The following is an 11,089-nucleotide window of genomic DNA, read 5'->3' on the forward strand; positions in this document are numbered from 1 at the left end:
TGAAAGCAGAGCTAGAGAGGTGCTGGATGTAGCCTAGTATATTTGTCATTGTGTCAGCAATCTAGAATGTGTGGAATGTCACTTGTTTCACAACGGCTCCTGCATCCCTAAATATTACCCTTATGGCTCCCTTGGCATTACTGGGTGTCTCGCACCGTTCATCCCAAGCTTTTGTTTCTGGATGATGCCTCTGATTATTCCTGTCTCTTTGTCTTCATCTGAAATTCACTCAATTGTTCTATTTATGTTCACAGGAAGAATGGATGCCTAAAAGGTCTTTAAGGAAATTGAGACAACACAGATACACAAACATCTCATCAAAGGTATGGTGTATTTGTGATGTTTATTTCAATTTTGTATATATAAATTGTACCACAAACATGCCTTGAGGAACACACCATCACTATTAAAGTATAAGCATGAATCTAATCAGTATTATCTTGCAAATAAATAATAACTGCTCATCCAACTACTATCCTGTCCTTGGCGATGGCCCAATCAAATGCATTTATTTCTGAGTCTCTGTGTGCCTTTGAGAATGGAACGTTCAGCTGTGGAACTGGAACTGACCTCGAATCCCCCGGTAAGGCTCTGATTGACAATGCAAACAGATGCACTGCTGGACGCGATCAGTCCTCCTGTTCAAGTCCCCTAAGCCCTCTCAAATGAGGACATAGGAGGCGGCAGGAGGGGAGGATGAGGCAGATATGTGGCATGTCATTCCCACACGAGTCAGGGCGCATGCAGACCATGGTAGTTGAGCTCATATGCTATTTTTAAGAGCACATGCCAAAGTGCACTGAAAAGACCTTTGACGGCCATTTACATATCAATAATGACTGAGACAAAAGTTTTTTAAAACAACAACATATATTGTAAATACAAAATCATGTACCTACATTGAACCTACAGGGGTACATGAACCATCCTCTGGCTATTCTCAAAGTCTCTTAAGTCTCTCTTTCAGACTGCAGATAGTGTTTTAATCTGCTGGTAAATGGTGAAACTGTCACTGACATTGAACCCACGGGGCAGTGACAGGCAGTTGGCAGGACAATGAAAAGTGTCTCTGAAGCATTGACTCTGGCGGACCCTGGTGGATCGGACCCAAGCAAACTTTAACCGAACAGGAATCTGCCAAATCCTATGACTATAAATAATATGGAGTTATAACAAGATCGTAGCAACACTATTCAACGCAAATGTTTGTGTTGGATCAGCTAGGTGTTTCAATCAGTCAATGTGACCTTATCAAAAAAATGGTTGGATGAGTGTGATAATGTTGATTTACACCAGCACATTCACCTGTGAACATGGCAATCTCTGCCGTTCCCCTTGGGAATTGGGAGTGGTGCTGTGGATGAGACAGATGGAGATCTAGGAAAATGGATGGCCAAAATGAGATGCATTATAACAAACCCTACATCCAGTTGAACAGCGATAACAAAGAAGATGAAACAGACAGAACTTGACAGTGGTAGATTAAGTTTTGGGTTTTTAGTAATGAGTGCTTGTATGAGTATGACTCACAGGAAAGACATTTGAAATTCCTGGACATTATCCCATAAAATCACAATGGAGCTGTGGAAGCCCGGTCAAGGGAATGGAGCCAGACAACAATGCTCATCTCTAGGCAAGAGTGGCATGTCCCTCAACAGTCATTTGTGAGTCAGTGGGTGATAGTGAGGATGGCGGTGTTTTGGGCAGCAGCCCAGCAGCCCAGTATACATATGAGATGAGTATGTAAACAAAGTGGCATAGTTAAAGTGGCTACTGATACATGTATTACATAAGGATGCAGTAGATGATAGAGTACAGTATATATGTATACATATGAGATGAATAATGTAGGGTATGTAAACATTATATTTGGTAGCATTGTTTAAAGTGGCTAGTGATATATTTTACATCCTTTCCTATCAATTCCCATTATTGAAGTGGCTGGAGTTGAGTCAGTGTGTTGGCAGCAGCCACTCAATGTTAGTGGTTGCTGTTTAACAGTCTGATGGCCTTGAGATAGAAGTTGTTTTTCAGTCTCTCGGGCCCAGCTTTGATGCACCTGTACTGACCTCGCCTTCTGGATGATAGCGGGGTGAACAGGCAGTGGCTCGGGTAGGTGTTGTCCTTAATGATCTTTATGGCCTTCCTGTAACATCGGGTGGTGTAGGTGTCCTGGAGGGCAGGTAGTTTGCCCCCGGTGATACGTTGTGCAGACCTCACTACACTCTGGAGAGCCTTGCGGTTGTGGGCGGAGCAGTTGCCGTACCAGGCGGTGATACAGCCCGCCAGGATGCTCTCGATTGTGTATCTGTAGAAGCTTGTGAGCGTTTTTGGTGACAAGCCGAATTTCTTCAGCCTCCTGAGGTTGAAGAGGCGCTGCTGCGCCTTCTTCACGATGCTGTCTGTGTGAGTGGACCAATTTAGTTTGTCTGTGATGTGTATGCCGAGGAACTTAAAACTTACTACCTTCTCCACTACTGTTCCATCGATGTGGATAGGGGGGTGTTCCCTCTGCTGTTTCCTGAAGTCCACAATCATCTCCTTAGTTTTGTTGACGTTGAGTGTGAGGTTATTGTCCTGACACCACACTCCGAGGACCCTCACCTCCTCCCTGTAGGCCGTCTCGTCGTTGTTGGTAATCAAGCCTACCACTGTTGTGTCGTCCGCAAACTTGATGATTGAGTTGGAGGCGTGCTTTGCCGCGCAGTCGTGGGTGAACAGAGAGTACAGGAGAGGGCTCAGAACGCACCCTTGTGGGGCCCCAGTGTTGAGGATCAGCGGGGTGGAGATGTTGTTGCCTACCCTCACCACCTGGGGGCGGCCCGTCAGGAAGTCCAGTACCCAGTTGCACAAGGCGGGGTCGAGACCCAGGGTCTCGAGCTTGATGACGAGCTTGGAGGGTACTATGGTGTTAAATGCCGAGCTGTAGTCGATGAACAGCATTCTCACATAGGTATTCCTCTTGTCCAGATGGGTTAGGGCAGTGTGCAGTGTGGTTGAGATTGCGTCGTCTGTGGACCTATTTGGGCGGTAAGCAAATTGGAGTGGGTCTAGGGTGTCAGGTAGGGTGGAGGTGATATGGTCCTTGACTAGTCTCTCAAAGCACTTCATGATGACGGAAGAGAGTGCTACGGGGCGGTAGTCGTTTAGCTCAGTTACCTTAGCTTTCTTGGGAACAGGAACAATGGTGGCCCTCTTGAAGCATGTGGGAACAGCAGACTGAGATAGGGATTGATTGAATATGTCCGTAAACACACCAGCCAGCTGGTCTGCGCATGCTCTGAGGGCGCGGCTGGGGATGCCGTCTGGGCCTGCAGCCTTGCGAGGGTTAACACGTTTAAATGTTTTACTCACCTCGGCTGCAGTGAAGGAGAGACCGCATGTTTCCGTTGCAGGCCGTGTCAGTGGCACTGTATTGTCCTCAAAGCGGGCAAAAAAGTTATTTCGTCTGCCTGGGAGCAAGACATCCTGGTCCATGACTGGGCTGGATTTCTTCTTGTAGTCCGTGATTGACTGTAGACCCTGCCACATACCTCTTGTGTCTGAGCCATTGAATTGAGATTCTACTTTGTCTCTATACTGACGCTTAGCTTGTTTGATAGCCTTACGGAGGGAATAGCTGCACTGTGTATTCAGTCATGTTACCAGTCACCTTGCCCTGATTAAAAGCAGTGGTTCGCGCTTTCAGTTTCACGCGAATGCTGCCATCAATCCACGGTTTCTGGTTAGGGAATGTTTTAATCGTTGCTATGGCAACGACATCTTCAACGCAAGTTCTAATGAACTCGCACACCGAATCAGCGTATTCGTCAATGTTGTTGCCTGACGCAATACGAAACATGTCCCAGTCCACGTGATGGAATCAGTCTTGGAGTGTGGAATCAGCTTGGTCGGACCAGCGTTGGACAGCCTCAGGATGTGTGGATTCCAGTTTGCAAAGAGTCAAATAAAGTTCGTTCAGAGCCATCGATGTGTCTGCTTGGGGGGAATATATACGGCTGTGATTATAATCGAAGAGAATTCTCTTGGTAGATAATGCGGTCTACATTTGATTGTGAGGAACTCTAAATCAGGTGAACAGAAGGATTTGAGTTCCTGTATGTTTCCGTGATCACACCACGTCTCGTTAGCCATAAGGCATACGCCCCCACCACTCTTCTTACCAGAAAGGTGTTTGTTTCTGTCGGCGCGATGTGTGGAGAAACCCGCTGGCTGCACCGCATCCGAGAGCGTCTCTCCAGTGAGCCATGTTTCCGTGAAGCAAAGAACGTTACAGTCTCTGATGTCCCTCTGAAATACAGGACCATTCTGGAAGAAAACTTGATGGAGTCTGCAAAAGACCTGAGACTGGGACAGAGATTTGTCTTCCAACAAGACAATGATCCAAAACATAAAGCAAAATCTACAATGGAATGGTTCAAAAATAAACATATCCAGGTGTTAGAATGACCAAGTCAAAGTCCAGACCTTAATCCAATCGAGAATCTGTGGAAAGAACTGAAAACTGCTGTTCACAAATGCTCTCCATCCAACCTATCTGAGCTCGAGCTGTTTTGCAAGGAGGAATGGGAAAAAGTTTCAGTGTCTCGATGTGCAAAACTGATAGAGACATACCCCAAGTGACTTACAGCTGTAATCGCAGCAAAAGGTGGCGCTACAAAGTATTAACTTAAGGGGGCTGAATAATTTTGCACGCCCAATTTTTCAGTTTTTGATTTGTTAAAAAAGTTTGAAATATCCAAAATATGTCGTTCCACTTCATGATTGTGTCCCACTTGTTGTTGATTCTTCACAAAACAATACAGTTTTATATCTTTATGTTTGAAGCCTGAAATGTGGCAAAAGGTCGCAAAGTTCAAGGGGGCTCGTACTGCATTGATCACTTACACCATATGCTTTTAATGTAATCTCAACTGCAATTCAGGTCACTTGGTCTGCTATTAGATGAAGCACAGTAATAATTATCGGTTGTATAAATAATAAAACTATCTGACATTGTATTCCCATTTGCACTTTGCTGTGCTTTGAAATGGTTGAAAGCACGATAGACATAAATCAAAAATATGACGTTGTTTTTTCATTGGAATTTGGTTGTGCTTTTAGATGGTTAAAAGCATGGCAATTCAACTAACTTTTGGCTATCTTTTTGAGTGGGTGAATATAGTTTGTAATCTCACTGATCAACATCCCAACCGAATATTACCCAATTATCCACATTGAAATGACGTGGTGTGCCCAGTGGGATGGTGTGCCAAGTAGATACTGCTCAAAATGAGGTATCTCCAACCTTGCATATTTCTCACTAGGATGCCCAAATCCAGTTGGATGATCTGAAGGAGAACATTGCCATTGTAGAGAGACGTAACAATCTGATGCAGGCAGAGCTGCAGGAGCTAAGAACCTGTCTTGAACAGACTGAGAGAGGCCGCAAGCTGACTGAGCAAGAACTGCTGGATGTCAACGAGAGGGTGCAGCTGCTGCACTCACAGGTAAAGTATAATCACTAATTATGGATTTCCTGCTGTAGCTGAACATTGTTAAAGTTATTCTCTTAAAATGTATGAATAGAACACTGGCCTGCTGAATCAGAAGAAGAAACTTGAGGCTGACACCGCCCAGTTTCAGACTGAGGCAGAAGAGGCAGTGCAGGAGTGCAGAAATTCTGAAGAAAAGGCAAAGAAGGCCATTACTGATGCTGCCATGATGGCAGAGGAGCTGAAGAAAGAGCAGGACACCAGTTCTCACCTAGAGCGTATGAAGAAGAACATGGAGCAGACCATCAAGAACCTGCAGCACCGCCTGGATGAGGCTGAACAAATTGCCATGAAGGGGGGCAAGAAGCAGGTGCAGAAGCTGGAGGCTTATGGTAAGCGTAACTTTACATTACATATTGTACATGTACATACTGTACACCAGAAGACACAAAAAAGTAATACTGCACCCTGTAACATGAATGTTATTTCTTTGTTGTGACAGGTGAGGGAGCTGGAGAATGAGGTTGAGGCTGAGCAGAAGAAGTGTGCTGATGCAATCAAAGGAATTCGTAAATTTGAGAGGCGTATCAAGGAGCTGACCTACCAGGTATCTTTACTAACTCCATTGGCTGTCCAGTCTTTTGACCTGATAACAAATGGGGTGAAACTATTTTTTGTCTGAAATGTACAGACTGAGGAGCACCGTAAGAATATGGCCAGTCTTCAAGACCTTGCCGATAAGCTGCAGCTAAAAGTAAAATCCTACAAGGGAGCTGCAGAAGAAGCTGTAAGTGTGGACTTTATGCATTCATTCTTGAGGTACTGTCCACCTGTATTAAAGTTAGTGAGGGAGATATGGGTCTCCAGCTTCAGTGATTTTTGCAGTTCCTTCCAGTCATTGGCAGCAGAGAACTGGATGGAAAGGCGACCAAAGGGGGAATTGGCTTTGGGGGTGACCAATGAAATGTACTTGCGGGTGCACATGCTACGGGTGGGTGCTGCTATGGTGACCAGTGAGCTGAGATAAGGCAGGGCTTTACCTAGCAAAGACTTGTAGATGACCTGGAGCCAGTGGGTTTGGTGACGAATATGAAGCGAGGGCCAGCCAACGAGAGCATACAGGTCGCAGTGGTGGGTAGTATATGTGGCTTTGGTGACAAAACGGATTGCTCTGTGATAGACTGCATCAAATTTGTCGAGTAGAGTGTTGGAAGCTATTATGTAAATGACATCGCCAAAGTCAAGGATCGGAAGGATAGTTAGTTTTACGAGGGTAGGTATGGCAGCATGAGTGAAGGATTCTTTGTTGCGATTTAATTTTGGATTGGAGATGCTTAATATGAGTCTGGAAGGAGAGTTTACAATCTAACCATACACCTAGGTATTTGTAATTGTCCACATATTCTAAGTCAGAACCATCCAGAGTAGTGATGCTAGGTTCATTGATAATTTGTGTGAGATTGAGGGCATCAAGCATAGATGGTAGGAGGGCCGGGGTGTTAAGCATGTCCCAGTTTAGGTCACCTAACAGCACGAGCTCTGAAGATAGAAGGGGGCAATCAATTCACATATGGTGTGCAGGGCACAGTTGGGGGCAGAAGGTGGTCTACAACAAACGGCAACGGTGAGAGACTTGTTTCTGGAAAGATGGAATTTTAAAAGTAGAAGCTCAAATTGTTTGGGCACAGATAGATAGTAAGACAGAACTCTGCAGGCTATCTCTGCAGTAGATTGCAACTCCGCCCCATTTGGCAGTTCTATCTTGTCGAAAAATGTTATAGTTAGGGATGGAAATTTCAGGGTTTTTGGTGGTCTTCCTAAGCCAGGATTCAGACACGGCTAGGACATCCATGTTGGCAGAGTGTGCTAAAACAGTGAATAAAACAAACTTAGGGAGGAGGCTTCTAATGTTAACATACATGAAACCAAGGCTTTTATGGTTACAGTAATCAACAAATGAGAGAGTCTGGGGAATGGGAGTGGAGCTAGGCACTACAGGGCCTGGATTAATTATGGGGTGGCAGGGTAGCCTAGTGGTTAAGAGCGTTGGACTAGTAACCGGAAGGTTGCAAGTTCAAACCCCCGAGCTGACAAAGTACAAATCTGTCGTTCTGCCCCTGAACAGGAAGTTAACCCACTGTTCCTAGGCCGTCATTGAAAATAAGAATTTGTTCTTAACTGACTTGCCTAGTTAAATGAAGGTAAAAACATTTTTTTTTAAATCTCTACATCACCAGAGGAACAGAGGAGAGGAGGAGTAGCATAAGGGTATGGCTAAAGGTTATAAGAACTGGTCGTCTAGTACGTTCGGAACAGAGCGTAAAAGGAGCAGGTTTCTGGGCATGGTAGAATAGATTCAAGGCATAATGTACAGACAAAGGTATGGTAGGATGTGAATACAGTTGAGGTATACCTATGCATTGAGTGACAATAAGAGAGATATTGTCTCTTCAAACATCATTTAAACCAGGTGAGTTCACCGCATGTGTGGGAGGTGGAACTAAAGGGTTAGCTAAGGCGTATTGAGCAGGGCTAGAGGCTCTATAGTGAAATAAGACAATAATCACTAACCAAAACAGCAATGGAAATGGCATGATGACATTAGGTAGAGGCATGCGTAGCCGAGTGATCATAGGGGTCCAGTGAGTAGCTCGGCGAGCTGGAGACACGGCGATTCAGACAGCTAGCGTGCCAGGGCCAGCAAGCTAGCAGAAGGGCCTTAGAGGGAAGTCGCGACGGAAGAAGTCAGTTGTAGCCCCCTCGTGCTGTTATGTCGGCAGACCAGTCGTGATGGATCAGTAGGGCTCCGTGTGGTAATAGGGTCCAGGCCAATTGGCAAATTAGGTATAGTGGCCAAAGAAATTGTCCGATGGGCCTCTTCAGCTAACAGTCCGATATGCTCTAGACAGCTAGCGGGCCTTGGCTAGCAGGCTAGCAGATGGGCATTCAGGGGACGTCGCGACAGAGGTGCCAGTTGAAAAAAAGCCTCGGGCAGATTACGTCGGTAGTCCAGTCGTGATGGATCGGCGGGGCTCCGTGTCGGCAGTAAAAGAGGTCCAGGCCAATTGGCAAAATAGGTATTGTAGCCCAAGGAGTGGCTGTTGGACCTCTTCGGCTGGCCAGGAGATGGGCCGAGCAAAGGCTAGCTCCAGGCTAATTGGTTCTCGCTTCGGGACAGAGACGTTAGCCAGAAGTGGCCACTCGGATAGCAGATAGCTAGCTGCGATGATCCAGGTGAAAAGGTTCAGAGCTTGCGGTAGGAATCCAGAGATATGGAGAAAACTAAGTCCAATATGCTCTGGTTTGAATCACGCTGTGCAGACTGGCAAGAGTTGTCCGGCTAAAGGTTAGCTGATGACTGCTAGCAGTGGCTAGCTCAATACTAGCTAGTAAGCTGGCCAGCTACTGTTGGGGGTTCCGGTACAAAAGTAAAGAAAATAGCAGATCCATAACCCATTGGGTGAGGCGGATTGCAGGAGAGTATGTTGAAGTTGAGGTTAAGGAAAATATTTAAAAAATATATGCGAAGGAAAAATGATATATACACGAGGCACGACAAGACGACGACAAAGACGTCTGACTGCTACGCCATTTTGGAAGATAAAGTAACAATAACAATTCACATTTGTTGTTGGTGCAGGAAACTTTTTCTGCTGTGTGAAACTGGCTCAAATTAAGATACGGCATCTGTAGCCGATAATGGAGAACCAGTCGCCAGTGACCTTGCCTCGCATTGGTCCGCAGTTACTGCCTTTGTCAACATTGTGTATCATTATTGTTATTTTTCAGCTAAATCTAAAGCATGTCATTTTCATCGGCAGGGACTGGGAAACTGGTCAGAATTGAAGGAATGGATGGCGCTAATTACAGGGAAATTGAGGGAAAACTGTTTCAGTCTTCCAGAGATTTGAGACTGGGTCTGAGGTTCACCTTCCAGCAGGACAATGACCCTAAGCATACTGCTAAAGCAACACTCGAGTGGTTTAAGGGGAAACATTTAAATGTCTTGGAATAACCTAGTCAAAACACAGACCTCAATCCAATTGAGAATATGTGGTATAATTTAAGATTGCTGTACACCAGCGGAATCCATCCAATTTAAAGGAGTTGGAGCAGTTTTGCCTTGAAAAATGGGCAAAAATCCCAGTGGCTAGACGTGCCAAGCTTATAGAGACATACCCCAAAGATTTGCAGCTGTAATTGCTGCAAAAGGTGGCTCTACAAAGTATTGACTTTGGGGGTGTGAATAGTTATGCACGCTCAAGTTTTCATTTTTTTTGTCTTATTTTGTAACGGCGTTCGTCTGTAGAAGGAGAAGCGGACCAAAATGCAGCGTGGTGGTTACTCATGTTCTTTAATGAAAATAAACTAGACATGAAATAACTTGACAAATACAAAAACAACAAACGGAACGTGAAAACCTATACAGCCTATCTGGTGACAACAAACACAGAGACAGGAACAATCACCCACGAAACACTCAAAGAATATGGCTGCCTAAATATGGTTCCCAATTAGAGACAACGATAATCACCTGACTCTGATTGAGAACCGCCTCAGGCAGCCATAGACTATGCTTGACACCCCACAAAACCCCAAGACAAAAACACACCACAATAACCCATGTCACACCCTGGCCTGACCAAATAAATGAAGACAAACATAATATATTTCGACCAGGGCGTGACATATTTCTTGTTTGTTTCACAATAAAAAATATTTTGCATCTTCAAAGTACATGTTGTGTAAACAAAATGATACAAACCCCCCAAAAATCCATTTTAATTCCAGGTTGTAAGGCAACAAAGTAGGAAAAATGCCAAAGGGGTGAGTACTTTCGCAAGCCACTGTAGGCAAAAAGGCATCATTAGTGAGGATGGCCAAAACTACTGTACACAGGAGGACTAATATGGGAAAAACAGAGCTCAGAATTGAAAAGTGTATCAAAACAAACAAAAAACGGAACTAAATAGTGTGTGTAAATGACTTACAGGTGTGTGAACAGGTGATCAGAGTTCAGGTGATTCGGATCTGGAAAGTGAGCTGTGTTCAGGGGATCTATGTGTTTGAGAGTGTGAGGTGGAAAGTGAGCTGTGTTCATGGGATCTACGTTGAGAGTGTGAGTTGGAAGCATACGTTACATCTTCACTGAAATTTTCAACCTCTTCCTGACCCAGACTGTAGTACTTAAATGTTTCAAGCAGATCACCATTGTCCCTGTGCCCAAGAATGCCAAAGTGACCTGTCTAAATGACGAGTGCCCCTAAGCACTCACATCTGTAGCCATGAAATGCTTTGAAAGGCTGGTCATGGCTGACATCAACACCATTATCCCAGAGACCCTGGACCGACTCCAATTTGCATACCGCCCCAACAGATCCACAGATCAAGCAGATCACCATTGTCCCTTCTCTATTGCACTCCATATATATTTGAGGTGTGTCCTTAAAAACTTGAACCAAAGTGCTAATTTCAGGCAGTGCTGATAAGAATTTTTAAGACCAACATAAAGCTGGTTTTGGCCATAATGCAGTTGGTTATGGCATGAATTTTGACCGAAAAAACGCTGCCTATCCAGCCTTGTTGCATGGAATTAGAGTAGCCTAATGTGCTTT

The 11,089-nt window shown here is 44.8% G+C and overlaps 1 pseudogene; it reads left to right on the forward strand.

The window, feature by feature from the left end:
• Positions 1-538: 538 nt before the first annotated feature.
• On the forward strand, positions 539-10,741 carry LOC135506988 (myosin-7-like; annotated as a pseudogene).
• Positions 10,742-11,089: the final 348 nt, after the last annotated feature.

Source organism: Oncorhynchus masou, chromosome 3 (assembly GCF_036934945.1).
Source record: "Oncorhynchus masou masou isolate Uvic2021 chromosome 3, UVic_Omas_1.1, whole genome shotgun sequence".
In the NCBI taxonomy this organism is placed as follows: Eukaryota; Metazoa; Chordata; class Actinopteri; order Salmoniformes; family Salmonidae; genus Oncorhynchus; species Oncorhynchus masou.